The 24027-nt window shown below is 57.5% G+C and overlaps 43 non-coding genes and 4 pseudogenes across 43 annotated transcripts; all 47 read right to left on the reverse strand.

Moving 5' to 3' along the window:
* Nucleotides 1-192: 192 nt before the first annotated feature.
* LOC144539989 (5S ribosomal RNA) lies at nucleotides 193-311 on the reverse strand. The gene has a single exon (XR_013505213.1). It is a non-coding gene; the product is annotated as a 5S ribosomal RNA (ribosomal RNA).
* A 392-nt stretch (nucleotides 312-703) lies between these two features.
* On the reverse strand, nucleotides 704-822 carry LOC144539990 (5S ribosomal RNA). Its single transcript, XR_013505214.1, has one exon. It is a non-coding gene; the product is annotated as a 5S ribosomal RNA (ribosomal RNA).
* A 392-nt stretch (nucleotides 823-1214) lies between these two features.
* Nucleotides 1215-1333, reverse strand: LOC144539991 (5S ribosomal RNA). The gene has a single exon (XR_013505215.1). It is a non-coding gene; the product is annotated as a 5S ribosomal RNA (ribosomal RNA).
* Nucleotides 1334-1725: 392 nt separating this feature from the next.
* LOC144539993 (5S ribosomal RNA) lies at nucleotides 1726-1844 on the reverse strand. Its single transcript, XR_013505217.1, has one exon. It is a non-coding gene; the product is annotated as a 5S ribosomal RNA (ribosomal RNA).
* A 392-nt stretch (nucleotides 1845-2236) lies between these two features.
* LOC144539994 (5S ribosomal RNA) lies at nucleotides 2237-2355 on the reverse strand. The gene has a single exon (XR_013505218.1). It is a non-coding gene; the product is annotated as a 5S ribosomal RNA (ribosomal RNA).
* A 392-nt stretch (nucleotides 2356-2747) lies between these two features.
* On the reverse strand, nucleotides 2748-2876 carry LOC144541248 (5S ribosomal RNA; annotated as a pseudogene).
* A 392-nt stretch (nucleotides 2877-3268) lies between these two features.
* LOC144541249 (5S ribosomal RNA) lies at nucleotides 3269-3397 on the reverse strand (annotated as a pseudogene).
* A 392-nt stretch (nucleotides 3398-3789) lies between these two features.
* On the reverse strand, nucleotides 3790-3908 carry LOC144539995 (5S ribosomal RNA). The gene has a single exon (XR_013505219.1). It is a non-coding gene; the product is annotated as a 5S ribosomal RNA (ribosomal RNA).
* A 392-nt stretch (nucleotides 3909-4300) lies between these two features.
* LOC144539996 (5S ribosomal RNA) lies at nucleotides 4301-4419 on the reverse strand. The gene has a single exon (XR_013505220.1). It is a non-coding gene; the product is annotated as a 5S ribosomal RNA (ribosomal RNA).
* Nucleotides 4420-4811: 392 nt separating this feature from the next.
* Nucleotides 4812-4930, reverse strand: LOC144539997 (5S ribosomal RNA). The gene has a single exon (XR_013505221.1). It is a non-coding gene; the product is annotated as a 5S ribosomal RNA (ribosomal RNA).
* A 392-nt stretch (nucleotides 4931-5322) lies between these two features.
* LOC144541147 (5S ribosomal RNA) lies at nucleotides 5323-5441 on the reverse strand. Its single transcript, XR_013506362.1, has one exon. It is a non-coding gene; the product is annotated as a 5S ribosomal RNA (ribosomal RNA).
* Nucleotides 5442-5833: 392 nt separating this feature from the next.
* LOC144539999 (5S ribosomal RNA) lies at nucleotides 5834-5952 on the reverse strand. The gene has a single exon (XR_013505223.1). It is a non-coding gene; the product is annotated as a 5S ribosomal RNA (ribosomal RNA).
* A 392-nt stretch (nucleotides 5953-6344) lies between these two features.
* On the reverse strand, nucleotides 6345-6463 carry LOC144540000 (5S ribosomal RNA). Its single transcript, XR_013505224.1, has one exon. It is a non-coding gene; the product is annotated as a 5S ribosomal RNA (ribosomal RNA).
* A 392-nt stretch (nucleotides 6464-6855) lies between these two features.
* LOC144540001 (5S ribosomal RNA) lies at nucleotides 6856-6974 on the reverse strand. Its single transcript, XR_013505225.1, has one exon. It is a non-coding gene; the product is annotated as a 5S ribosomal RNA (ribosomal RNA).
* A 392-nt stretch (nucleotides 6975-7366) lies between these two features.
* Nucleotides 7367-7485, reverse strand: LOC144540002 (5S ribosomal RNA). Its single transcript, XR_013505226.1, has one exon. It is a non-coding gene; the product is annotated as a 5S ribosomal RNA (ribosomal RNA).
* A 395-nt stretch (nucleotides 7486-7880) lies between these two features.
* On the reverse strand, nucleotides 7881-7999 carry LOC144540003 (5S ribosomal RNA). The gene has a single exon (XR_013505227.1). It is a non-coding gene; the product is annotated as a 5S ribosomal RNA (ribosomal RNA).
* A 392-nt stretch (nucleotides 8000-8391) lies between these two features.
* LOC144540005 (5S ribosomal RNA) lies at nucleotides 8392-8510 on the reverse strand. The gene has a single exon (XR_013505229.1). It is a non-coding gene; the product is annotated as a 5S ribosomal RNA (ribosomal RNA).
* Nucleotides 8511-8902: 392 nt separating this feature from the next.
* On the reverse strand, nucleotides 8903-9021 carry LOC144540006 (5S ribosomal RNA). Its single transcript, XR_013505230.1, has one exon. It is a non-coding gene; the product is annotated as a 5S ribosomal RNA (ribosomal RNA).
* A 392-nt stretch (nucleotides 9022-9413) lies between these two features.
* LOC144540007 (5S ribosomal RNA) lies at nucleotides 9414-9532 on the reverse strand. Its single transcript, XR_013505231.1, has one exon. It is a non-coding gene; the product is annotated as a 5S ribosomal RNA (ribosomal RNA).
* A 392-nt stretch (nucleotides 9533-9924) lies between these two features.
* On the reverse strand, nucleotides 9925-10043 carry LOC144540008 (5S ribosomal RNA). The gene has a single exon (XR_013505232.1). It is a non-coding gene; the product is annotated as a 5S ribosomal RNA (ribosomal RNA).
* A 392-nt stretch (nucleotides 10044-10435) lies between these two features.
* Nucleotides 10436-10554, reverse strand: LOC144540009 (5S ribosomal RNA). The gene has a single exon (XR_013505233.1). It is a non-coding gene; the product is annotated as a 5S ribosomal RNA (ribosomal RNA).
* A 392-nt stretch (nucleotides 10555-10946) lies between these two features.
* On the reverse strand, nucleotides 10947-11065 carry LOC144540010 (5S ribosomal RNA). Its single transcript, XR_013505234.1, has one exon. It is a non-coding gene; the product is annotated as a 5S ribosomal RNA (ribosomal RNA).
* Nucleotides 11066-11457: 392 nt separating this feature from the next.
* LOC144540011 (5S ribosomal RNA) lies at nucleotides 11458-11576 on the reverse strand. The gene has a single exon (XR_013505235.1). It is a non-coding gene; the product is annotated as a 5S ribosomal RNA (ribosomal RNA).
* Nucleotides 11577-11968: 392 nt separating this feature from the next.
* On the reverse strand, nucleotides 11969-12087 carry LOC144540012 (5S ribosomal RNA). The gene has a single exon (XR_013505236.1). It is a non-coding gene; the product is annotated as a 5S ribosomal RNA (ribosomal RNA).
* Nucleotides 12088-12479: 392 nt separating this feature from the next.
* On the reverse strand, nucleotides 12480-12598 carry LOC144540013 (5S ribosomal RNA). The gene has a single exon (XR_013505237.1). It is a non-coding gene; the product is annotated as a 5S ribosomal RNA (ribosomal RNA).
* A 392-nt stretch (nucleotides 12599-12990) lies between these two features.
* On the reverse strand, nucleotides 12991-13109 carry LOC144540014 (5S ribosomal RNA). Its single transcript, XR_013505238.1, has one exon. It is a non-coding gene; the product is annotated as a 5S ribosomal RNA (ribosomal RNA).
* Nucleotides 13110-13501: 392 nt separating this feature from the next.
* Nucleotides 13502-13620, reverse strand: LOC144540016 (5S ribosomal RNA). The gene has a single exon (XR_013505240.1). It is a non-coding gene; the product is annotated as a 5S ribosomal RNA (ribosomal RNA).
* Nucleotides 13621-14012: 392 nt separating this feature from the next.
* LOC144541250 (5S ribosomal RNA) lies at nucleotides 14013-14141 on the reverse strand (annotated as a pseudogene).
* A 392-nt stretch (nucleotides 14142-14533) lies between these two features.
* On the reverse strand, nucleotides 14534-14662 carry LOC144541251 (5S ribosomal RNA; annotated as a pseudogene).
* A 392-nt stretch (nucleotides 14663-15054) lies between these two features.
* Nucleotides 15055-15173, reverse strand: LOC144540017 (5S ribosomal RNA). Its single transcript, XR_013505241.1, has one exon. It is a non-coding gene; the product is annotated as a 5S ribosomal RNA (ribosomal RNA).
* A 392-nt stretch (nucleotides 15174-15565) lies between these two features.
* LOC144540018 (5S ribosomal RNA) lies at nucleotides 15566-15684 on the reverse strand. Its single transcript, XR_013505242.1, has one exon. It is a non-coding gene; the product is annotated as a 5S ribosomal RNA (ribosomal RNA).
* A 392-nt stretch (nucleotides 15685-16076) lies between these two features.
* Nucleotides 16077-16195, reverse strand: LOC144540019 (5S ribosomal RNA). The gene has a single exon (XR_013505243.1). It is a non-coding gene; the product is annotated as a 5S ribosomal RNA (ribosomal RNA).
* Nucleotides 16196-16587: 392 nt separating this feature from the next.
* LOC144541148 (5S ribosomal RNA) lies at nucleotides 16588-16706 on the reverse strand. The gene has a single exon (XR_013506363.1). It is a non-coding gene; the product is annotated as a 5S ribosomal RNA (ribosomal RNA).
* Nucleotides 16707-17098: 392 nt separating this feature from the next.
* Nucleotides 17099-17217, reverse strand: LOC144540020 (5S ribosomal RNA). The gene has a single exon (XR_013505244.1). It is a non-coding gene; the product is annotated as a 5S ribosomal RNA (ribosomal RNA).
* Nucleotides 17218-17609: 392 nt separating this feature from the next.
* LOC144540021 (5S ribosomal RNA) lies at nucleotides 17610-17728 on the reverse strand. The gene has a single exon (XR_013505245.1). It is a non-coding gene; the product is annotated as a 5S ribosomal RNA (ribosomal RNA).
* Nucleotides 17729-18120: 392 nt separating this feature from the next.
* Nucleotides 18121-18239, reverse strand: LOC144540022 (5S ribosomal RNA). The gene has a single exon (XR_013505246.1). It is a non-coding gene; the product is annotated as a 5S ribosomal RNA (ribosomal RNA).
* A 392-nt stretch (nucleotides 18240-18631) lies between these two features.
* On the reverse strand, nucleotides 18632-18750 carry LOC144540023 (5S ribosomal RNA). The gene has a single exon (XR_013505247.1). It is a non-coding gene; the product is annotated as a 5S ribosomal RNA (ribosomal RNA).
* A 392-nt stretch (nucleotides 18751-19142) lies between these two features.
* Nucleotides 19143-19261, reverse strand: LOC144540024 (5S ribosomal RNA). Its single transcript, XR_013505248.1, has one exon. It is a non-coding gene; the product is annotated as a 5S ribosomal RNA (ribosomal RNA).
* A 392-nt stretch (nucleotides 19262-19653) lies between these two features.
* On the reverse strand, nucleotides 19654-19772 carry LOC144540025 (5S ribosomal RNA). Its single transcript, XR_013505249.1, has one exon. It is a non-coding gene; the product is annotated as a 5S ribosomal RNA (ribosomal RNA).
* Nucleotides 19773-20164: 392 nt separating this feature from the next.
* Nucleotides 20165-20283, reverse strand: LOC144540027 (5S ribosomal RNA). The gene has a single exon (XR_013505251.1). It is a non-coding gene; the product is annotated as a 5S ribosomal RNA (ribosomal RNA).
* Nucleotides 20284-20675: 392 nt separating this feature from the next.
* LOC144540028 (5S ribosomal RNA) lies at nucleotides 20676-20794 on the reverse strand. Its single transcript, XR_013505252.1, has one exon. It is a non-coding gene; the product is annotated as a 5S ribosomal RNA (ribosomal RNA).
* Nucleotides 20795-21186: 392 nt separating this feature from the next.
* Nucleotides 21187-21305, reverse strand: LOC144540029 (5S ribosomal RNA). Its single transcript, XR_013505253.1, has one exon. It is a non-coding gene; the product is annotated as a 5S ribosomal RNA (ribosomal RNA).
* Nucleotides 21306-21697: 392 nt separating this feature from the next.
* On the reverse strand, nucleotides 21698-21816 carry LOC144540030 (5S ribosomal RNA). The gene has a single exon (XR_013505254.1). It is a non-coding gene; the product is annotated as a 5S ribosomal RNA (ribosomal RNA).
* Nucleotides 21817-22208: 392 nt separating this feature from the next.
* On the reverse strand, nucleotides 22209-22327 carry LOC144540031 (5S ribosomal RNA). The gene has a single exon (XR_013505255.1). It is a non-coding gene; the product is annotated as a 5S ribosomal RNA (ribosomal RNA).
* Nucleotides 22328-22719: 392 nt separating this feature from the next.
* On the reverse strand, nucleotides 22720-22838 carry LOC144540032 (5S ribosomal RNA). Its single transcript, XR_013505256.1, has one exon. It is a non-coding gene; the product is annotated as a 5S ribosomal RNA (ribosomal RNA).
* A 392-nt stretch (nucleotides 22839-23230) lies between these two features.
* On the reverse strand, nucleotides 23231-23349 carry LOC144540878 (5S ribosomal RNA). The gene has a single exon (XR_013506096.1). It is a non-coding gene; the product is annotated as a 5S ribosomal RNA (ribosomal RNA).
* A 392-nt stretch (nucleotides 23350-23741) lies between these two features.
* LOC144540033 (5S ribosomal RNA) lies at nucleotides 23742-23860 on the reverse strand. The gene has a single exon (XR_013505257.1). It is a non-coding gene; the product is annotated as a 5S ribosomal RNA (ribosomal RNA).
* Nucleotides 23861-24027: the final 167 nt, after the last annotated feature.

Consider the following 24027-nt stretch of genomic DNA (forward strand, 5'->3'; position numbering starts at 1 on the left):
CAAATGCATGCTGTGATAAGTTTGCAGCCTCCCCGAGGGAAAGCCAGCTGTTGCTGGCACACGGGACGTGATGTCGTCCTTGTACTTCCTCTGCAAAAGTGACTGCACTGCCGCTGGCCAGCACTGTTGTTGGAGGCCCCCTGTCTCCCCCGGAGAGGGAGCAGCGCCCTCTGCTGCCTAGAAAGATGAAAAAGCTTACAGCACCTGGTATTCCCAGGCGGTCTCCCATCCAAGTACTAACCAGGCCCGACCCTGCTTAGCTTCCGAGATCGGACGAGATCGGGCGTGTTCAGAGTGGTATGGCCGTAAGCAATTGAGGCGGCGGCAGGGAGGCCTTTTATACACGGCTTAGCCTGTGCCTACTGCAGGGCCCTTTGAAAACCGGCCACCAAATGGGCCTATTTCTCTGCCCTCTATTATCATTGACGCCCTCAGCCGTTGTGCTCACCGGGAGCAAGGCCGCAGTCTTTTCTCTCCCCTACATTTGCGCTGTTCAGCGACAGCAGGGACACAAATGCATGCTGTGATAAGTTTGCAGCCTCCCCGAGGGAAAGCCAGCTGTTGCTGGCACACGGGACGTGATGTCGTCCTTGTACTTCCTCTGCAAAAGTGACTGCATTGCCGCTGGCCAGCACTGTTGTTGGAGGCCCCCCGTCTCCCCCGGAGAGGGAGCAGCGCCCTCTGCTGCCTAGAAAGATGAAAAAGCTTACAGCACCTGGTATTCCCAGGCGGTCTCCCATCCAAGTACTAACCAGGCCCGACCCTGCTTAGCTTCCGAGATCGGACGAGATCGGGCGTGTTCAGAGTGGTATGGCCGTAAGCAATTGAGGCGGCGGCAGGGAGGCCTTTTATACACGGCTTAGCCTGTGCCTACTGCAGGGCCCTTTGAAAACCGGCCACCAAATGGGCCTATTTCTCTGCCCTCTATTATCATTGACGCCCTCAGCCGTTGTGCTCACCGGGAGCAAGGCCGCAGTCTTTTCTCTCCCCTACATTTGCGCTGTTCAGCGACGGCAGGGACACAAATGCATGCTGTGATAAGTTTGCAGCCTCCCCGAGGGAAAGCCAGCTGTTGCTGGCACACGGGACGTGATGTCGTCCTTGTACTTCCTCTGCAAAAGTGACTGCACTGCCGCTGGCCAGCACTGTTGTTGGAGGCCCCCTGTCTCCCCCGGAGAGGGAGCAGCGCCCTCTGCTGCCTAGAAAGATGAAAAAGCTTACAGCACCTGGTATTCCCAGGCGGTCTCCCATCCAAGTACTAACCAGGCCCGACCCTGCTTAGCTTCCGAGATCGGACGAGATCGGGCGTGTTCAGAGTGGTATGGCCGTAAGCAATTGAGGCGGCGGCAGGGAGGCCTTTTATACACGGCTTAGCCTGTGCCTACTGCAGGGCCCTTTGAAAACCGGCCACCAAATGGGCCTATTTCTCTGCCCTCTATTATCATTGACGCCCTCAGCCGTTGTGCTCACCGGGAGCAAGGCCGCAGTCTTTTCTCTCCCCTACATTTGCGCTGTTCAGCGACGGCAGGGACACAAATGCATGCTGTGATAAGTTTGCAGCCTCCCCGAGGGAAAGCCAGCTGTTGCTGGCACACGGGACGTGATGTCGTCCTTGTACTTCCTCTGCAAAAGTGACTGCACTGCCGCTGGCCAGCACTGTTGTTGGAGGCCCCCTGTCTCCCCCGGAGAGGGAGCAGCGCCCTCTGCTGCCTAGAAAGATGAAAAAGCTTACAGCACCTGGTATTCCCAGGCGGTCTCCCATCCAAGTACTAACCAGGCCCGACCCTGCTTAGCTTCCGAGATCGGACGAGATCGGGCGTGTTCAGAGTGGTATGGCCGTAAGCAATTGAGGCAGCGGCAGGGAGGCCTTTTATACACGGCTTAGCCTGTGCCTACTGCAGGGCCCTTTGAAAACCGGCCACCAAATGGGCCTATTTCTCTGCCCTCTATTATCATTGACGCCCTCAGCCGTTGTGCTCACCGGGAGCAAGGCCGCAGTCTTTTCTCTCCCCTACATTTGCGCTGTTCAGCGACGGCAGGGACACAAATGCATGCTGTGATAAGTTTGCAGCCTCCCCGAGGGAAAGCCAGCTGTTGCTGGCACACGGGACGTGATGTCGTCCTTGTACTTCCTCTGCAAAAGTGACTGCACTGCCGCTGGCCAGCACTGTTGTTGGAGGCCCCCTGTCTCCCCCGGAGAGGGAGCAGCGCCCTCTGCTGCCTAGAAAGATGAAAAAGCTTACAGCACCTGGTATTCCCAGGCGGTCTCCCATCCAAGTACTAACCAGGCCCGACCCTGCTTAGCTTCCGAGATCGGACGAGATCGGGCGTGTTCAGAGTGGTATGGCCGTAAGCAATTGAGGCGGCGGCAGGGAGGCCTTTTATACACGGCTTAGCCTGTGCCTACTGCAGGGCCCTTTGAAAACCGGCCACCAAATGGGCCTATTTCTCTGCCCTCTATTATCATTGACGCCCTCAGCCGTTGTGCTCACCGGGAGCAAGGCCGCAGTCTTTTCTCTCCCCTACATTTGCGCTGTTCAGCGACGGCAGGGACACAAATGCATGCTGTGATAAGTTTGCAGCCTCCCCGAGGGAAAGCCAGCTGTTGCTGGCACACGGGACGTGATGTCGTCCTTGTACTTCCTCTGCAAAAGTGACTGCACTGCCGCTGGCCAGCACTGTTGTTGGAGGCCCCCTGTCTCCCCCGGAGAGGGAGCAGCGCCCTCTGCTGCCTAGAAAGATGAAAAAGCTTACAGCACCTGGTATTCCCAGGCGGTCTCCCATCCAAGTACTAACCAGGCCCGACCCTGCTTAGCTTCCGAGATCGGACGAGATCGGGCGAGATCGGGCGTGTTCAGAGTGGTATGGCCGTAAGCAATTGAGGCGGCGGCAGGGAGGCCTTTTATACACGGCTTAGCCTGTGCCTACTGCAGGGCCCTTTGAAAACCGGCCACCAAATGGGCCTATTTCTCTGCCCTCTATTATCATTGACGCCCTCAGCCGTTGTGCTCACCGGGAGCAAGGCCGCAGTCTTTTCTCTCCCCTACATTTGCGCTGTTCAGCGACGGCAGGGACACAAATGCATGCTGTGATAAGTTTGCAGCCTCCCCGAGGGAAAGCCAGCTGTTGCTGGCACACGGGACGTGATGTCGTCCTTGTACTTCCTCTGCAAAAGTGACTGCACTGCCGCTGGCCAGCACTGTTGTTGGAGGCCCCCTGTCTCCCCCGGAGAGGGAGCAGCGCCCTCTGCTGCCTAGAAAGATGAAAAAGCTTACAGCACCTGGTATTCCCAGGCGGTCTCCCATCCAAGTACTAACCAGGCCCGACCCTGCTTAGCTTCCGAGATCGGACGAGATCGGGCGAGATCGGGCGTGTTCAGAGTGGTATGGCCGTAAGCAATTGAGGCGGCGGCAGGGAGGCCTTTTATACACGGCTTAGCCTGTGCCTACTGCAGGGCCCTTTGAAAACCGGCCACCAAATGGGCCTATTTCTCTGCCCTCTATTATCATTGACGCCCTCAGCCGTTGTGCTCACCGGGAGCAAGGCCGCAGTCTTTTCTCTCCCCTACATTTGCGCTGTTCAGCGACGGCAGGGACACAAATGCATGCTGTGATAAGTTTGCAGCCTCCCCGAGGGAAAGCCAGCTGTTGCTGGCACACGGGACGTGATGTCGTCCTTGTACTTCCTCTGCAAAAGTGACTGCACTGCCGCTGGCCAGCACTGTTGTTGGAGGCCCCCTGTCTCCCCCGGAGAGGGAGCAGCGCCCTCTGCTGCCTAGAAAGATGAAAAAGCTTACAGCACCTGGTATTCCCAGGCGGTCTCCCATCCAAGTACTAACCAGGCCCGACCCTGCTTAGCTTCCGAGATCGGACGAGATCGGGCGTGTTCAGAGTGGTATGGCCGTAAGCAATTGAGGCGGCGGCAGGGAGGCCTTTTATACACGGCTTAGCCTGTGCCTACTGCAGGGCCCTTTGAAAACCGGCCACCAAATGGGCCTATTTCTCTGCCCTCTATTATCATTGACGCCCTCAGCCGTTGTGCTCACCGGGAGCAAGGCCGCAGTCTTTTCTCTCCCCTACATTTGCGCTGTTCAGCGACGGCAGGGACACAAATGCATGCTGTGATAAGTTTGCAGCCTCCCCGAGGGAAAGCCAGCTGTTGCTGGCACACGGGACGTGATGTCGTCCTTGTACTTCCTCTGCAAAAGTGACTGCACTGCCGCTGGCCAGCACTGTTGTTGGAGGCCCCCTGTCTCCCCCGGAGAGGGAGCAGCGCCCTCTGCTGCCTAGAAAGATGAAAAAGCTTACAGCACCTGGTATTCCCAGGCGGTCTCCCATCCAAGTACTAACCAGGCCCGACCCTGCTTAGCTTCCGAGATCGGACGAGATCGGGCGTGTTCAGAGTGGTATGGCCGTAAGCAATTGAGGCGGCGGCAGGGAGGCCTTTTATACACGGCTTAGCCTGTGCCTACTGCAGGGCCCTTTGAAAACCGGCCACCAAATGGGCCTATTTCTCTGCCCTCTATTATCATTGACGCCCTCAGCCGTTGTGCTCACCGGGAGCAAGGCCGCAGTCTTTTCTCTCCCCTACATTTGCGCTGTTCAGCGACGGCAGGGACACAAATGCATGCTGTGATAAGTTTGCAGCCTCCCCGAGGGAAAGCCAGCTGTTGCTGGCACACGGGACGTGATGTCGTCCTTGTACTTCCTCTGCAAAAGTGACTGCACTGCCGCTGGCCAGCACTGTTGTTGGAGGCCCCCTGTCTCCCCCGGAGAGGGAGCAGCGCCCTCTGCTGCCTAGAAAGATGAAAAAGCTTACAGCACCTGGTATTCCCAGGCGGTCTCCCATCCAAGTACTAACCAGGCCCGACCCTGCTTAGCTTCCGAGATCGGACGAGATCGGGCGTGTTCAGAGTGGTATGGCCGTAAGCAATTGAGGCGGCGGCAGGGAGGCCTTTTATACACGGCTTAGCCTGTGCCTACTGCAGGGCCTTTTGAAAACCGGCCACCAAATGGGCCTATTTCTCTGCCCTCTATTATCATTGACGCCCTCAGCCGTTGTGCTCACCGGGAGCAAGGCCGCAGTCTTTTCTCTCCCCTACATTTGCGCTGTTCAGCGACGGCAGGGACACAAATGCATGCTGTGATAAGTTTGCAGCCTCCCCGAGGGAAAGCCAGCTGTTGCTGGCACACGGGACGTGATGTCGTCCTTGTACTTCCTCTGCAAAAGTGACTGCACTGCCGCTGGCCAGCACTGTTGTTGGAGGCCCCCTGTCTCCCCCGGAGAGGGAGCAGCGCCCTCTGCTGCCTAGAAAGATGAAAAAGCTTACAGCACCTGGTATTCCCAGGCGGTCTCCCATCCAAGTACTAACCAGGCCCGACCCTGCTCAGCTTCCGAGATCGGACGAGATCGGGCGTGTTCAGAGTGGTATGGCCGTAAGCAATTGAGGCGGCGGCAGGGAGGCCTTTTATACACGGCTTAGCCTGTGCCTACTGCAGGGCCCTTTGAAAACCGGCCACCAAATGGGCCTATTTCTCTGCCCTCTATTATCATTGACGCCCTCAGCCGTTGTGCTCACCGGGAGCAAGGCCGCAGTCTTTTCTCTCCCCTACATTTGCGCTGTTCAGCGACGGCAGGGACACAAATGCATGCTGTGATAAGTTTGCAGCCTCCCCGAGGGAAAGCCAGCTGTTGCTGGCACACGGGACGTGATGTCGTCCTTGTACTTCCTCTGCAAAAGTGACTGCACTGCCGCTGGCCAGCACTGTTGTTGGAGGCCCCCTGTCTCCCCCGGAGAGGGAGCAGCGCCCTCTGCTGCCTAGAAAGATGAAAAAGCTTACAGCACCTGGTATTCCCAGGCGGTCTCCCATCCAAGTACTAACCAGGCCCGACCCTGCTTAGCTTCCGAGATCGGACGAGATCGGGCGTGTTCAGAGTGGTATGGCCGTAAGCAATTGAGGCGGCGGCAGGGAGGCCTTTTATACACGGCTTAGCCTGTGCCTACTGCAGGGCCCTTTGAAAACCGGCCACCAAATGGGCCTATTTCTCTGCCCTCTATTATCATTGACGCCCTCAGCCGTTGTGCTCACCGGGAGCAAGGCCGCAGTCTTTTCTCTCCCCTACATTTGCGCTGTTCAGCGACGGCAGGGACACAAATGCATGCTGTGATAAGTTTGCAGCCTCCCCGAGGGAAAGCCAGCTGTTGCTGGCACACGGGACGTGATGTCGTCCTTGTACTTCCTCTGCAAAAGTGACTGCACTGCCGCTGGCCAGCACTGTTGTTGGAGGCCCCCTGTCTCCCCCGGAGAGGGAGCAGCGCCCTCTGCTGCCTAGAAAGATGAAAAAGCTTACAGCACCTGGTATTCCCAGGCGGTCTCCCATCCAAGTACTAACCAGGCCCGACCCTGCTTAGCTTCCGAGATCGGACGAGATCGGGCGTGTTCAGAGTGGTATGGCCGTAAGCAATTGAGGCGGCGGCAGGGAGGCCTTTTATACACGGCTTAGCCTGTGCCTACTGCAGGGCCTTTTGAAAACCGGCCACCAAATGGGCCTATTTCTCTGCCCTCTATTATCATTGACGCCCTCAGCCGTTGTGCTCACCGGGAGCAAGGCCGCAGTCTTTTCTCTCCCCTACATTTGCGCTGTTCAGCGACGGCAGGGACACAAATGCATGCTGTGATAAGTTTGCAGCCTCCCCGAGGGAAAGCCAGCTGTTGCTGGCACACGGGACGTGATGTCGTCCTTGTACTTCCTCTGCAAAAGTGACTGCACTGCCGCTGGCCAGCACTGTTGTTGGAGGCCCCCTGTCTCCCCCGGAGAGGGAGCAGCGCCCTCTGCTGCCTAGAAAGATGAAAAAGCTTACAGCACCTGGTATTCCCAGGCGGTCTCCCATCCAAGTACTAACCAGGCCCGACCCTGCTTAGCTTCCGAGATCGGACGAGATCGGGCGTGTTCAGAGTGGTATGGCCGTAAGCAATTGAGGCGGCGGCAGGGAGGCCTTTTATACACGGCTTAGCCTGTGCCTACTGCAGGGCCCTTTGAAAACCGGCCACCAAATGGGCCTATTTCTCTGCCCTCTATTATCATTGACGCCCTCAGCCGTTGTGCTCACCGGGAGCAAGGCCGCAGTCTTTTCTCTCCCCTACATTTGCGCTGTTCAGCGACGGCAGGGACACAAATGCATGCTGTGATAAGTTTGCAGCCTCCCCGAGGGAAAGCCAGCTGTTGCTGGCACACGGGACGTGATGTCGTCCTTGTACTTCCTCTGCAAAAGTGACTGCACTGCCGCTGGCCAGCACTGTTGTTGGAGGCCCCCTGTCTCCCCCGGAGAGGGAGCAGCGCCCTCTGCTGCCTAGAAAGATGAAAAAGCTTACAGCACCTGGTATTCCCAGGCGGTCTCCCATCCAAGTACTAACCAGGCCCGACCCTGCTTAGCTTCCGAGATCGGACGAGATCGGGCGTGTTCAGAGTGGTATGGCCGTAAGCAATTGAGGCGGCGGCGGCAGGGAGGCCTTTTATACACGGCTTAGCCTGTGCCTACTGCAGGGCCCTTTGAAAACCGGCCACCAAATGGGCCTATTTCTCTGCCCTCTATTATCATTGACGCCCTCAGCCGTTGTGCTCACCGGGAGCAAGGCCGCAGTCTTTTCTCTCCCCTACATTTGCGCTGTTCAGCGACGGCAGGGACACAAATGCATGCTGTGATAAGTTTGCAGCCTCCCCGAGGGAAAGCCAGCTGTTGCTGGCACACGGGACGTGATGTCGTCCTTGTACTTCCTCTGCAAAAGTGACTGCACTGCCGCTGGCCAGCACTGTTGTTGGAGGCCCCCTGTCTCCCCCGGAGAGGGAGCAGCGCCCTCTGCTGCCTAGAAAGATGAAAAAGCTTACAGCACCTGGTATTCCCAGGCGGTCTCCCATCCAAGTACTAACCAGGCCCGACCCTGCTTAGCTTCCGAGATCGGACGAGATCGGGCGTGTTCAGAGTGGTATGGCCGTAAGCAATTGAGGCGGCGGCAGGGAGGCCTTTTATACACGGCTTAGCCTGTGCCTACTGCAGGGCCCTTTGAAAACCGGCCACCAAATGGGCCTATTTCTCTGCCCTCTATTATCATTGACGCCCTCAGCCGTTGTGCTCACCGGGAGCAAGGCCGCAGTCTTTTCTCTCCCCTACATTTGCGCTGTTCAGCGACGGCAGGGACACAAATGCATGCTGTGATAAGTTTGCAGCCTCCCCGAGGGAAAGCCAGCTGTTGCTGGCACACGGGACGTGATGTCGTCCTTGTACTTCCTCTGCAAAAGTGACTGCACTGCCGCTGGCCAGCACTGTTGTTGGAGGCCCCCTGTCTCCCCCGGAGAGGGAGCAGCGCCCTCTGCTGCCTAGAAAGATGAAAAAGCTTACAGCACCTGGTATTCCCAGGCGGTCTCCCATCCAAGTACTAACCAGGCCCGACCCTGCTTAGCTTCCGAGATCGGACGAGATCGGGCGTGTTCAGAGTGGTATGGCCGTAAGCAATTGAAGCGGCGGCAGGGAGGCCTTTTATACACGGCTTAGCCTGTGCCTACTGCAGGGCCCTTTGAAAACCGGCCACCAAATGGGCCTATTTCTCTGCCCTCTATTATCATTGACGCCCTCAGCCGTTGTGCTCACCGGGAGCAAGGCCGCAGTCTTTTCTCTCCCCTACATTTGCGCTGTTCAGCGACGGCAGGGACACAAATGCATGCTGTGATAAGTTTGCAGCCTCCCCGAGGGAAAGCCAGCTGTTGCTGGCACACGGGACGTGATGTCGTCCTTGTACTTCCTCTGCAAAAGTGACTGCACTGCCGCTGGCCAGCACTGTTGTTGGAGGCCCCCTGTCTCCCCCGGAGAGGGAGCAGCGCCCTCTGCTGCCTAGAAAGATGAAAAAGCTTACAGCACCTGGTATTCCCAGGCGGTCTCCCATCCAAGTACTAACCAGGCCCGACCCTGCTTAGCTTCCGAGATCGGACGAGATCGGGCGTGTTCAGAGTGGTATGGCCGTAAGCAATTGAGGCGGCGGCAGGGAGGCCTTTTATACACGGCTTAGCCTGTGCCTACTGCAGGGCCCTTTGAAAACCGGCCACCAAATGGGCCTATTTCTCTGCCCTCTATTATCATTGACGCCCTCAGCCGTTGTGCTCACCGGGAGCAAGGCCGCAGTCTTTTCTCTCCCCTACATTTGCGCTGTTCAGCGACGGCAGGGACACAAATGCATGCTGTGATAAGTTTGCAGCCTCCCCGAGGGAAAGCCAGCTGTTGCTGGCACACGGGACGTGATGTCGTCCTTGTACTTCCTCTGCAAAAGTGACTGCACTGCCGCTGGCCAGCACTGTTGTTGGAGGCCCCCTGTCTCCCCCGGAGAGGGAGCAGCGCCCTCTGCTGCCTAGAAAGATGAAAAAGCTTACAGCACCTGGTATTCCCAGGCGGTCTCCCATCCAAGTACTAACCAGGCCCGACCCTGCTTAGCTTCCGAGATCGGACGAGATCGGGCGTGTTCAGAGTGGTATGGCCGTAAGCAATTGAGGCGGCGGCAGGGAGGCCTTTTATACACGGCTTAGCCTGTGCCTACTGCAGGGCCCTTTGAAAACCGGCCACCAAATGGGCCTATTTCTCTGCCCTCTATTATCATTGACGCCCTCAGCCGTTGTGCTCACCGGGAGCAAGGCCGCAGTCTTTTCTCTCCCCTACATTTGCGCTGTTCAGCGACGGCAGGGACACAAATGCATGCTGTGATAAGTTTGCAGCCTCCCCGAGGGAAAGCCAGCTGTTGCTGGCACACGGGACGTGATGTCGTCCTTGTACTTCCTCTGCAAAAGTGACTGCACTGCCGCTGGCCAGCACTGTTGTTGGAGGCCCCCTGTCTCCCCCGGAGAGGGAGCAGCGCCCTCTGCTGCCTAGAAAGATGAAAAAGCTTACAGCACCTGGTATTCCCAGGCGGTCTCCCATCCAAGTACTAACCAGGCCCGACCCTGCTTAGCTTCCGAGATCGGACGAGATCGGGCGTGTTCAGAGTGGTATGGCCGTAAGCAATTGAGGCGGCGGCAGGGAGGCCTTTTATACACGGCTTAGCCTGTGCCTACTGCAGGGCCCTTTGAAAACCGGCCACCAAATGGGCCTATTTCTCTGCCCTCTATTATCATTGACGCCCTCAGCCGTTGTGCTCACCGGGAGCAAGGCCGCAGTCTTTTCTCTCCCCTACATTTGCGCTGTTCAGCGACGGCAGGGACACAAATGCATGCTGTGATAAGTTTGCAGCCTCCCCGAGGGAAAGCCAGCTGTTGCTGGCACACGGGACGTGATGTCGTCCTTGTACTTCCTCTGCAAAAGTGACTGCACTGCCGCTGGCCAGCACTGTTGTTGGAGGCCCCCTGTCTCCCCCGGAGAGGGAGCAGCGCCCTCTGCTGCCTAGAAAGATGAAAAAGCTTACAGCACCTGGTATTCCCAGGCGGTCTCCCATCCAAGTACTAACCAGGCCCGACCCTGCTTAGCTTCCGAGATCGGACGAGATCGGGCGTGTTCAGAGTGGTATGGCCGTAAGCAATTGAGGCGGCGGCAGGGAGGCCTTTTATACACGGCTTAGCCTGTGCCTACTGCAGGGCCCTTTGAAAACCGGCCACCAAATGGGCCTATTTCTCTGCCCTCTATTATCATTGACGCCCTCAGCCGTTGTGCTCACCGGGAGCAAGGCCGCAGTCTTTTCTCTCCCCTACATTTGCGCTGTTCAGCGACGGCAGGGACACAAATGCATGCTGTGATAAGTTTGCAGCCTCCCCGAGGGAAAGCCAGCTGTTGCTGGCACACGGGACGTGATGTCGTCCTTGTACTTCCTCTGCAAAAGTGACTGCACTGCCGCTGGCCAGCACTGTTGTTGGAGGCCCCCTGTCTCCCCCGGAGAGGGAGCAGCGCCCTCTGCTGCCTAGAAAGATGAAAAAGCTTACAGCACCTGGTATTCCCAGGCGGTCTCCCATCCAAGTACTAACCAGGCCCGACCCTGCTTAGCTTCCGAGATCGGACGAGATCGGGCGTGTTCAGAGTGGTATGGCCGTAAGCAATTGAGGCGGCGGCAGGGAGGCCTTTTATACACGGCTTAGCCTGTGCCTACTGCAGGGCCCTTTGAAAACCGGCCACCAAATGGGCCTATTTCTCTGCCCTCTATTATCATTGACGCCCTCAGCCGTTGTGCTCACCGGGAGCAAGGCCGCAGTCTTTTCTCTCCCCTACATTTGCGCTGTTCAGCGACGGCAGGGACACAAATGCATGCTGTGATAAGTTTGCAGCCTCCCCGAGGGAAAGCCAGCTGTTGCTGGCACACGGGACGTGATGTCGTCCTTGTACTTCCTCTGCAAAAGTGACTGCACTGCCGCTGGCCAGCACTGTTGTTGGAGGCCCCCTGTCTCCCCCGGAGAGGGAGCAGCGCCCTCTGCTGCCTAGAAAGATGAAAAAGCTTACAGCACCTGGTATTCCCAGGCGGTCTCCCATCCAAGTACTAACCAGGCCCGACCCTGCTTAGCTTCCGAGATCGGACGAGATCGGGCGTGTTCAGAGTGGTATGGCCGTAAGCAATTGAGGCGGCGGCAGGGAGGCCTTTTATACACGGCTTAGCCTGTGCCTACTGCAGGGCCCTTTGAAAACCGGCCACCAAATGGGCCTATTTCTCTGCCCTCTATTATCATTGACGCCCTCAGCCGTTGTGCTCACCGGGAGCAAGGCCGCAGTCTTTTCTCTCCCCTACATTTGCGCTGTTCAGCGACAGCAGGGACACAAATGCATGCTGTGATAAGTTTGCAGCCTCCCCGAGGGAAAGCCAGCTGTTGCTGGCACACGGGACGTGATGTCGTCCTTGTACTTCCTCTGCAAAAGTGACTGCATTGCCGCTGGCCAGCACTGTTGTTGGAGGCCCCCCGTCTCCCCCGGAGAGGGAGCAGCGCCCTCTGCTGCCTAGAAAGATGAAAAAGCTTACAGCACCTGGTATTCCCAGGCGGTCTCCCATCCAAGTACTAACCAGGCCCGACCCTGCTTAGCTTCCGAGATCGGACGAGATCGGGCGTGTTCAGAGTGGTATGGCCGTAAGCAATTGAGGCGGCGGCAGGGAGGCCTTTTATACACGGCTTAGCCTGTGCCTACTGCAGGGCCCTTTGAAAACCGGCCACCAAATGGGCCTATTTCTCTGCCCTCTATTATCATTGACGCCCTCAGCCGTTGTGCTCACCGGGAGCAAGGCCGCAGTCTTTTCTCTCCCCTACATTTGCGCTGTTCAGCGACGGCAGGGACACAAATGCATGCTGTGATAAGTTTGCAGCCTCCCCGAGGGAAAGCCAGCTGTTGCTGGCACACGGGACGTGATGTCGTCCTTGTACTTCCTCTGCAAAAGTGACTGCACTGCCGCTGGCCAGCACTGTTGTTGGAGGCCCCCTGTCTCCCCCGGAGAGGGAGCAGCGCCCTCTGCTGCCTAGAAAGATGAAAAAGCTTACAGCACCTGGTATTCCCAGGCGGTCTCCCATCCAAGTACTAACCAGGCCCGACCCTGCTTAGCTTCCGAGATCGGACGAGATCGGGCGTGTTCAGAGTGGTATGGCCGTAAGCAATTGAGGCGGCGGCAGGGAGGCCTTTTATACACGGCTTAGCCTGTGCCTACTGCAGGGCCCTTTGAAAACCGGCCACCAAATGGGCCTATTTCTCTGCCCTCTATTATCATTGACGCCCTCAGCCGTTGTGCTCACCGGGAGCAAGGCCGCAGTCTTTTCTCTCCCCTACATTTGCGCTGTTCAGCGACGGCAGGGACACAAATGCATGCTGTGATAAGTTTGCAGCCTCCCCGAGGGAAAGCCAGCTGTTGCTGGCACACGGGACGTGATGTCGTCCTTGTACTTCCTCTGCAAAAGTGACTGCACTGCCGCTGGCCAGCACTGTTGTTGGAGGCCCCCTGTCTCCCCCGGAGAGGGAGCAGCGCCCTCTGCTGCCTAGAAAGATGAAAAAGCTTACAGCACCTGGTATTCCCAGGCGGTCTCCCATCCAAGTACTAACCAGGCCCGACCCTGCTTAGCTTCCGAGATCGGACGAGATCGGGCGTGTTCAGAGTGGTATGGCCGTAAGCAATTGAGGCAGCGGCAGGGAGGCCTTTTATACACGGCTTAGCCTGTGCCTACTGCAGGGCCCTTTGAAAACCGGCCACCAAATGGGCCTATTTCTCTGCCCTCTATTATCATTGACGCCCTCAGCCGTTGTGCTCACCGGGAGCAAGGCCGCAGTCTTTTCTCTCCCCTACATTTGCGCTGTTCAGCGACGGCAGGGACACAAATGCATGCTGTGATAAGTTTGCAGCCTCCCCGAGGGAAAGCCAGCTGTTGCTGGCACACGGGACGTGATGTCGTCCTTGTACTTCCTCTGCAAAAGTGACTGCACTGCCGCTGGCCAGCACTGTTGTTGGAGGCCCCCTGTCTCCCCCGGAGAGGGAGCAGCGCCCTCTGCTGCCTAGAAAGATGAAAAAGCTTACAGCACCTGGTATTCCCAGGCGGTCTCCCATCCAAGTACTAACCAGGCCCGACCCTGCTTAGCTTCCGAGATCGGACGAGATCGGGCGTGTTCAGAGTGGTATGGCCGTAAGCAATTGAGGCGGCGGCAGGGAGGCCTTTTATACACGGCTTAGCCTGTGCCTACTGCAGGGCCCTTTGAAAACCGGCCACCAAATGGGCCTATTTCTCTGCCCTCTATTATCATTGACGCCCTCAGCCGTTGTGCTCACCGGGAGCAAGGCCGCAGTCTTTTCTCTCCCCTACATTTGCGCTGTTCAGCGACGGCAGGGACACAAATGCATGCTGTGATAAGTTTGCAGCCTCCCCGAGGGAAAGCCAGCTGTTGCTGGCACACGGGACGTGATGTCGTCCTTGTACTTCCTCTGCAAAAGTGACTGCACTGCCGCTGGCCAGCACTGTTGTTGGAGGCCCCCTGTCTCCCCCGGAGAGGGAGCAGCGCCCTCTGCTGCCTAGAAAGATGAAAAAGCTTACAGCACCTGGTATTCCCAGGCGGTCTCCCATCCAAGTACTAACCAGGCCCGACCCTGCTTAGCTTCCGAGATCGGACGAGATCGGGCGAGATCGGGCGTGTTCAGAGTGGTATGGCCGTAAGCAATTGAGGCGGCGGCAGGGAGGCCTTTTATACACGGCTTAGCCTGTGCCTACTGCAGGGCCCTTTGAAAACCGGCCACCAAATGGGCCTATTTCTCTGCCCTCTATTATCATTGACGCCCTCAGCCGTTGTGCTCACCGGGAGCAAGGCCGCAGTCTTTTCTCTCCCCTACATTTGCGCTGTTCAGCGACGGCAGGGACACAAATGCATGCTGTGATAAGTTTGCAGCCTCCCCGAGGGAAAGCCAGCTGTTGCTGGCACACGGGACGTGATGTCGTCCTTGTACTTCCTCTGCAAAAGTGACTGCACTGCCGCTGGCCAGCACTGTTGTTGGAGGCCCCCTGTCTCCCCCGGAGAGGGAGCAGCGCCCTCTGCTGCCTAGAAAGATGAAAAAGCTTACAGCACCTGGTATTCCCAGGCGGTCTCCCATCCAAGTACTAACCAGGCCCGACCCTGCTTAGCTTCCGAGATCGGACGAGATCGGGCGAGATCGGGCGTGTTCAGAGTGGTATGGCCGTAAGCAATTGAGGCGGCGGCAGGGAGGCCTTTTATACACGGCTTAGCCTGTGCCTACTGCAGGGCCCTTTGAAAACCGGCCACCAAATGGGCCTATTTCTCTGCCCTCTATTATCATTGACGCCCTCAGCCGTTGTGCTCACCGGGAGCAAGGCCGCAGTCTTTTCTCTCCCCTACATTTGCGCTGTTCAGCGACGGCAGGGACACAAATGCATGCTGTGATAAGTTTGCAGCCTCCCCGAGGGAAAGCCAGCTGTTGCTGGCACACGGGACGTGATGTCGTCCTTGTACTTCCTCTGCAAAAGTGACTGCACTGCCGCTGGCCAGCACTGTTGTTGGAGGCCCCCTGTCTCCCCCGGAGAGGGAGCAGCGCCCTCTGCTGCCTAGAAAGATGAAAAAGCTTACAGCACCTGGTATTCCCAGGCGGTCTCCCATCCAAGTACTAACCAGGCCCGACCCTGCTTAGCTTCCGAGATCGGACGAGATCGGGCGTGTTCAGAGTGGTATGGCCGTAAGCAATTGAGGCGGCGGCAGGGAGGCCTTTTATACACGGCTTAGCCTGTGCCTACTGCAGGGCCCTTTGAAAACCGGCCACCAAATGGGCCTATTTCTCTGCCCTCTATTATCATTGACGCCCTCAGCCGTTGTGCTCACCGGGAGCAAGGCCGCAGTCTTTTCTCTCCCCTACATTTGCGCTGTTCAGCGACGGCAGGGACACAAATGCATGCTGTGATAAGTTTGCAGCCTCCCCGAGGGAAAGCCAGCTGTTGCTGGCACACGGGACGTGATGTCGTCCTTGTACTTCCTCTGCAAAAGTGACTGCACTGCCGCTGGCCAGCACTGTTGTTGGAGGCCCCCTGTCTCCCCCGGAGAGGGAGCAGCGCCCTCTGCTGCCTAGAAAGATGAAAAAGCTTACAGCACCTGGTATTCCCAGGCGGTCTCCCATCCAAGTACTAACCAGGCCCGACCCTGCTTAGCTTCCGAGATCGGACGAGATCGGGCGTGTTCAGAGTGGTATGGCCGTAAGCAATTGAGGCGGCGGCAGGGAGGCCTTTTATACACGGCTTAGCCTGTGCCTACTGCAGGGCCCTTTGAAAACCGGCCACCAAATGGGCCTATTTCTCTGCCCTCTATTATCATTGACGCCCTCAGCCGTTGTGCTCACCGGGAGCAAGGCCGCAGTCTTTTCTCTCCCCTACATTTGCGCTGTTCAGCGACGGCAGGGACACAAATGCATGCTGTGATAAGTTTGCAGCCTCCCCGAGGGAAAGCCAGCTGTTGCTGGCACACGGGACGTGATGTCGTCCTTGTACTTCCTCTGCAAAAGTGACTGCACTGCCGCTGGCCAGCACTGTTGTTGGAGGCCCCCTGTCTCCCCCGGAGAGGGAGCAGCGCCCTCTGCTGCCTAGAAAGATGAAAAAGCTTACAGCACCTGGTATTCCCAGGCGGTCTCCCATCCAAGTACTAACCAGGCCCGACCCTGCTTAGCTTCCGAGATCGGACGAGATCGGGCGTGTTCAGAGTGGTATGGCCGTAAGCAATTGAGGCGGCGGCAGGGAGGCCTTTTATACACGGCTTAGCCTGTGCCTACTGCAGGGCCTTTTGAAAACCGGCCACCAAATGGGCCTATTTCTCTGCCCTCTATTATCATTGACGCCCTCAGCCGTTGTGCTCACCGGGAGCAAGGCCGCAGTCTTTTCTCTCCCCTACATTTGCGCTGTTCAGCGACGGCAGGGACACAAATGCATGCTGTGATAAGTTTGCAGCCTCCCCGAGGGAAAGCCAGCTGTTGCTGGCACACGGGACGTGATGTCGTCCTTGTACTTCCTCTGCAAAAGTGACTGCACTGCCGCTGGCCAGCACTGTTGTTGGAGGCCCCCTGTCTCCCCCGGAGAGGGAGCAGCGCCCTCTGCTGCCTAGAAAGATGAAAAAGCTTACAGCACCTGGTATTCCCAGGCGGTCTCCCATCCAAGTACTAACCAGGCCCGACCCTGCTCAGCTTCCGAGATCGGACGAGATCGGGCGTGTTCAGAGTGGTATGGCCGTAAGCAATTGAGGCGGCGGCAGGGAGGCCTTTTATACACGGCTTAGCCTGTGCCTACTGCAGGGCCCTTTGAAAACCGGCCACCAAATGGGCCTATTTCTCTGCCCTCTATTATCATTGACGCCCTCAGCCGTTGTGCTCACCGGGAGCAAGGCCGCAGTCTTTTCTCTCCCCTACATTTGCGCTGTTCAGCGACGGCAGGGACACAAATGCATGCTGTGATAAGTTTGCAGCCTCCCCGAGGGAAAGCCAGCTGTTGCTGGCACACGGGACGTGATGTCGTCCTTGTACTTCCTCTGCAAAAGTGACTGCACTGCCGCTGGCCAGCACTGTTGTTGGAGGCCCCCTGTCTCCCCCGGAGAGGGAGCAGCGCCCTCTGCTGCCTAGAAAGATGAAAAAGCTTACAGCACCTGGTATTCCCAGGCGGTCTCCCATCCAAGTACTAACCAGGCCCGACCCTGCTTAGCTTCCGAGATCGGACGAGATCGGGCGTGTTCAGAGTGGTATGGCCGTAAGCAATTGAGGCGGCGGCAGGGAGGCCTTTTATACACGGCTTAGCCTGTGCCTACTGCAGGGCCTTTTGAAAACCGGCCACCAAATGGGCCTATTTCTCTGCCCTCTATTATCATTGACGCCCTCAGCCGTTGTGCTCACCGGGAGCAAGGCCGCAGTCTTTTCTCTCCCCTACATTTGCGCTGTTCAGCGACGGCAGGGACACAAATGCATGCTGTGATAAGTTTGCAGCCTCCCCGAGGGAAAGCCAGCTGTTGCTGGCACACGGGACGTGATGTCGTCCTTGTACTTCCTCTGCAAAAGTGACTGCACTGCCGCTGGCCAGCACTGTTGTTGGAGGCCCCCTGTCTCCCCCGGAGAGGGAGCAGCGCCCTCTGCTGCCTAGAAAGATGAAAAAGCTTACAGCACCTGGTATTCCCAGGCGGTCTCCCATCCAAGTACTAACCAGGCCCGACCCTGCTTAGCTTCCGAGATCGGACGAGATCGGGCGTGTTCAGAGTGGTATGGCCGTAAGCAATTGAGGCGGCGGCAGGGAGGCCTTTTATACACGGCTTAGCCTGTGCCTACTGCAGGGCCCTTTGAAAACCGGCCACCAAATGGGCCTATTTCTCTGCCCTCTATTATCATTGACGCCCTCAGCCGTTGTGCTCACCGGGAGCAAGGCCGCAGTCTTTTCTCTCCCCTACATTTGCGCTGTTCAGCGACGGCAGGGACACAAATGCATGCTGTGATAAGTTTGCAGCCTCCCCGAGGGAAAGCCAGCTGTTGCTGGCACACGGGACGTGATGTCGTCCTTGTACTTCCTCTGCAAAAGTGACTGCACTGCCGCTGGCCAGCACTGTTGTTGGAGGCCCCCTGTCTCCCCCGGAGAGGGAGCAGCGCCCTCTGCTGCCTAGAAAGATGAAAAAGCTTACAGCACCTGGTATTCCCAGGCGGTCTCCCATCCAAGTACTAACCAGGCCCGACCCTGCTTAGCTTCCGAGATCGGACGAGATCGGGCGTGTTCAGAGTGGTATGGCCGTAAGCAATTGAGGCGGCGGCAGGGAGGCCTTTTATACACGGCTTAGCCTGTGCCTACTGCAGGGCCCTTTGAAAACCGGCCACCAAATGGGCCTATTTCTCTGCCCTCTATTATCATTGACGCCCTCAGCCGTTGTGCTCACCGGGAGCAAGGCCGCAGTCTTTTCTCTCCCCTACATTTGCGCTGTTCAGCGACGGCAGGGACACAAATGCATGCTGTGATAAGTTTGCAGCCTCCCCGAGGGAAAGCCAGCTGTTGCTGGCACACGGGACGTGATGTCGTCCTTGTACTTCCTCTGCAAAAGTGACTGCACTGCCGCTGGCCAGCACTGTTGTTGGAGGCCCCCTGTCTCCCCCGGAGAGGGAGCAGCGCCCTCTGCTGCCTAGAAAGATGAAAAAGCTTACAGCACCTGGTATTCCCAGGCGGTCTCCCATCCAAGTACTAACCAGGCCCGACCCTGCTTAGCTTCCGAGATCGGACGAGATCGGGCGTGTTCAGAGTGGTATGGCCGTAAGCAATTGAGGCGGCGGCAGGGAGGCCTTTTATACACGGCTTAGCCTGTGCCTACTGCAGGGCCCTTTGAAAACCGGCCACCAAATGGGCCTATTTCTCTGCCCTCTATTATCATTGACGCCCTCAGCCGTTGTGCTCACCGGGAGCAAGGCCGCAGTCTTTTCTCTCCCCTACATTTGCGCTGTTCAGCGACGGCAGGGACACAAATGCATGCTGTGATAAGTTTGCAGCCTCCCCGAGGGAAAGCCAGCTGTTGCTGGCACACGGGACGTGATGTCGTCCTTGTACTTCCTCTGCAAAAGTGACTGCACTGCCGCTGGCCAGCACTGTTGTTGGAGGCCCCCTGTCTCCCCCGGAGAGGGAGCAGCGCCCTCTGCTGCCTAGAAAGATGAAAAAGCTTACAGCACCTGGTATTCCCAGGCGGTCTCCCATCCAAGTACTAACCAGGCCCGACCCTGCTTAGCTTCCGAGATCGGACGAGATCGGGCGTGTTCAGAGTGGTATGGCCGTAAGCAATTGAGGCGGCGGCAGGGAGGCCTTTTATACACGGCTTAGCCTGTGCCTACTGCAGGGCCCTTTGAAAACCGGCCACCAAATGGGCCTATTTCTCTGCCCTCTATTATCATTGACGCCCTCAGCCGTTGTGCTCACCGGGAGCAAGGCCGCAGTCTTTTCTCTCCCCTACATTTGCGCTGTTCAGCGACGGCAGGGACACAAATGCATGCTGTGATAAGTTTGCAGCCTCCCCGAGGGAAAGCCAGCTGTTGCTGGCACACGGGACGTGATGTCGTCCTTGTACTTCCTCTGCAAAAGTGACTGCACTGCCGCTGGCCAGCACTGTTGTTGGAGGCCCCCTGTCTCCCCCGGAGAGGGAGCAGCGCCCTCTGCTGCCTAGAAAGATGAAAAAGCTTACAGCACCTGGTATTCCCAGGCGGTCTCCCATCCAAGTACTAACCAGGCCCGACCCTGCTTAGCTTCCGAGATCGGACGAGATCGGGCGTGTTCAGAGTGGTATGGCCGTAAGCAATTGAGGCGGCGGCAGGGAGGCCTTTTATACACGGCTTAGCCTGTGCCTACTGCAGGGCCCTTTGAAAACCGGCCACCAAATGGGCCTATTTCTCTGCCCTCTATTATCATTGACGCCCTCAGCCGTTGTGCTCACCGGGAGCAAGGCCGCAGTCTTTTCTCTCCCCTACATTTGCGCTGTTCAGCGACGGCAGGGACACAAATGCATGCTGTGATAAGTTTGCAGCCTCCCCGAGGGAAAGCCAGCTGTTGCTGGCACACGGGACGTGATGTCGTCCTTGTACTTCCTCTGCAAAAGTGACTGCACTGCCGCTGGCCAGCACTGTTGTTGGAGGCCCCCTGTCTCCCCCGGAGAGGGAGCAGCGCCCTCTGCTGCCTAGAAAGATGAAAAAGCTTACAGCACCTGGTATTCCCAGGCGGTCTCCCATCCAAGTACTAACCAGGCCCGACCCTGCTTAGCTTCCGAGATCGGACGAGATCGGGCGTGTTCAGAGTGGTATGGCCGTAAGCAATTGAGGCGGCGGCAGGGAGGCCTTTTATACACGGCTTAGCCTGTGCCTACTGCAGGGCCCTTTGAAAACCGGCCACCAAATGGGCCTATTTCTCTGCCCTCTATTATCATTGACGCCCTCAGCCGTTGTGCTCACCGGGAGCAAGGCCGCAGTCTTTTCTCTCCCCTACATTTGCGCTGTTCAGCGACGGCAGGGACACAAATGCATGCTGTGATAAGTTTGCAGCCTCCCCGAGGGAAAGCCAGCTGTTGCTGGCACACGGGACGTGATGTCGTCCTTGTACTTCCTCTGCAAAAGTGACTGCACTGCCGCTGGCCAGCACTGTTGTTGGAGGCCCCCTGTCTCCCCCGGAGAGGGAGCAGCGCCCTCTGCTGCCTAGAAAGATGAAAAAGCTTACAGCACCTGGTATTCCCAGGCGGTCTCCCATCCAAGTACTAACCAGGCCCGACCCTGCTTAGCTTCCGAGATCGGACGAGATCGGGCGTGTTCAGAGTGGTATGGCCGTAAGCAATTGAGGCGGCGGCAGGGAGGCCTTTTATACACGGCTTAGCCTGTGCCTACTGCAGGGCCCTTTGAAAACCGGCCACCAAATGGGCCTATTTCTCTGCCCTCTATTATCATTGACGCCCTCAGCCGTTGTGCTCACCGGGAGCAAGGCCGCAGTCTTTTCTCTCCCCTACATTTGCGCTGTTCAGCGACGGCAGGGACACAAATGCATGCTGTGATAAGTTTGCAGCCTCCCCGAGGGAAAGCCAGCTGTTGCTGGCACACGGGACGTGATGTCGTCCTTGTACTTCCTCTGCAAAAGTGACTGCACTGCCGCTGGCCAGCACTGTTGTTGGAGGCCCCCTGTCTCCCCCGGAGAGGGAGCAGCGCCCTCTGCTGCCTAGAAAGATGAAAAAGCTTACAGCACCTGGTATTCCCAGGCGGTCTCCCATCCAAGTACTAACCAGGCCCGACCCTGCTTAGCTTCCGAGATCGGACGAGATCGGGCGTGTTCAGAGTGGTATGGCCGTAAGCAATTGAGGCGGCGGCAGGGAGGCCTTTTATACACGGCTTAGCCTGTGCCTACTGCAGGGCCCTTTGAAAACCGGCCACCAAATGGGCCTATTTCTCTGCCCTCTATTATCATTGACGCCCTCAGCCGTTGTGCTCACCGGGAGCAAGGCCGCAGTCTTTTCTCTCCCCTACATTTGCGCTGTTCAGCGACGGCAGGGACACAAATGCATGCTGTGATAAGTTTGCAGCCTCCCCGAGGGAAAGCCAGCTGTTGCTGGCACACGGGACGTGATGTCGTCCTTGTACTTCCTCTGCAAAAGTGACTGCACTGCCGCTGGCCAGCACTGTTGTTGGAGGCCCCCTGTCTCCCCCGGAGAGGGAGCAGCGCCCTCTGCTGCCTAGAAAGATGAAAAAGCTTACAGCACCTGGTATTCCCAGGCGGTCTCCCATCCAAGTACTAACCAGGCCCGACCCTGCTTAGCTTCCGAGATCGGACGAGATCGGGCGTGTTCAGAGTGGTATGGCCGTAAGCAATTGAGGCGGCGGCAGGGAGGCCTTTTATACACGGCTTAGCCTGTGCCTACTGCAGGGCCCTTTGAAAACCGGCCACCAAATGGGCCTATTTCTCTGCCCTCTATTATCATTGACGCCCTCAGCCGTTGTGCTCACCGGGAGCAAGGCCGCAGTCTTTTCTCTCCCCTACATTTGCGCTGTTCAGCGACGGCAGGGACACAAATGCATGCTGTGATAAGTTTGCAGCCTCCCCGAGGGAAAGCCAGCTGTTGCTGGCACACGGGACGTGATGTCGTCCTTGTACTTCCTCTGCAAAAGTGACTGCACTGCCGCTGGCCAGCACTGTTGTTGGAGGCCCCCTGTCTCCCCCGGAGAGGGAGCAGCGCCCTCTGCTGCCTAGAAAGATGAAAAAGCTTACAGCACCTGGTATTCCCAGGCGGTCTCCCATCCAAGTACTAACCAGGCCCGACCCTGCTTAGCTTCCGAGATCGGACGAGATCGGGCGTGTTCAGAGTGGTATGGCCGTAAGCAATTGAGGCGGCGGCAGGGAGGCCTTTTATACACGGCTTAGCCTGTGCCTACTGCAGGGCCCTTTGAAAACCGGCCACCAAATGGGCCTATTTCTCTGCCCTCTATTATCATTGACGCCCTCAGCCGTTGTGCTCACCGGGAGCAAGGCCGCAGTCTTTTCTCTCCCCTACATTTGCGCTGTTCAGCGACGGCAGGGACACAAATGCATGCTGTGATAAGTTTGCAGCCTCCCCGAGGGAAAGCCAGCTGTTGCTGGCACACGGGACGTGATGTCGTCCTTGTACTTCCTCTGCAAAAGTGACTGCACTGCCGCTGGCCAGCACTGTTGTTGGAGGCCCCCTGTCTCCCCCGGAGAGGGAGCAGCGCCCTCTGCTGCCTAGAAAGATGAAAAAGCTTACAGCACCTGGTATTCCCAGGCGGTCTCCCATCCAAGTACTAACCAGGCCCGACCCTGCTTAGCTTCCGAGATCGGACGAGATCGGGCGTGTTCAGAGTGGTATGGCCGTAAGCAATTGAGGCGGCGGCAGGGAGGCCTTTTATACACGGCTTAGCCTGTGCCTACTGCAGGGCCCTTTGAAAACCGGCTACCAAATGGGCCTATTTCTCTGCCCTCTATTATCATTGACGCCCTCAGCCGTTGTGCTCACCGGGAGCAAGGCCGCAGTCTTTTCTCTCCCCTACATTTGCGCTGTTCAGCGACGGCAGGGACACAAATGCATGCTGTGATAAGTTTGCAGCCTCCCCGAGGGAAAGCCAGCTGTTGCTGGCACACGGGACGTGATGTCGTCCTTGTACTTCCTCTGCAAAAGTGACTGCACTGCCGCTGGCCAGCACTGTTGTTGGAGGCCCCCTGTCTCCCCCGGAGAGGGAGCAGCGCCCTCTGCTGCCTAGAAAGATGAAAAAGCTTACAGCACCTGGCATTCCCAGGCGGTCTCCCATCCAAGTACTAACCAGGCCCGACCCTGCTTAGCTTCCGAGATCGGACGAGATCGGGCGTGTTCAGAGTGGTATGGCCGTAAGCAATTGAGGCGGCGGCAGGGAGGCCTTTTATACACGGCTTAGCCTGTGCCTACTGCAGGGCCTTTTGAAAACCGGCCACCAAATGGGCCTATTTCTCTGCCCTCTATTATCATTGACGCCCTCAGCCGTTGTGCTCACCGGGAGCAAGGCCGCAGTCTTTTCTCTCCCCTACATTTGCGCTGTTCAGCGACGGCAGGGACACAAATGCATGCTGTGATAAGTTTGCAGCCTCCCCGAGGGAAAGCCAGCTGTTGCTGGCACACGGGACGTGATGTCGTCCTTGTACTTCCTCTGCAAAAGTGACTGCACTGCCGCTGGCCAGCACTGTTGTTGGAGGCCCCCTGTCTCCCCCGGAGAGGGAGCAGCGCCCTCTGCTGCCTAGAAAGATGAAAAAGCTTACAGCACCTGGTATTCCCAGGCGGTCTCCCATCCAAGTACTAACCAGGCCCGACCCTGCTTAGCTTCCGAGATCGGACGAGATCGGGCGTGTTCAGAGTGGTATGGCCGTAAGCAATTGAGGCGGCGGCAGGGAGGCCTTTTATACACGGCTTAGCCTGTGCCTACTGCAGGGCCTTTTGAAAACCGGCCACCAAATGGGCCTATTTCTCTGCCCTCTATTATCATTGACGCCCTCAGCCGTTGTGCTCACCGGGAGCAAGGCCGCAGTCTTTTCTCTCCC

The sequence above is a fragment of the Centroberyx gerrardi genome, chromosome 10 (assembly GCF_048128805.1).
Source record: "Centroberyx gerrardi isolate f3 chromosome 10, fCenGer3.hap1.cur.20231027, whole genome shotgun sequence".
In the NCBI taxonomy this organism is placed as follows: domain Eukaryota; kingdom Metazoa; phylum Chordata; class Actinopteri; order Beryciformes; family Berycidae; genus Centroberyx; species Centroberyx gerrardi.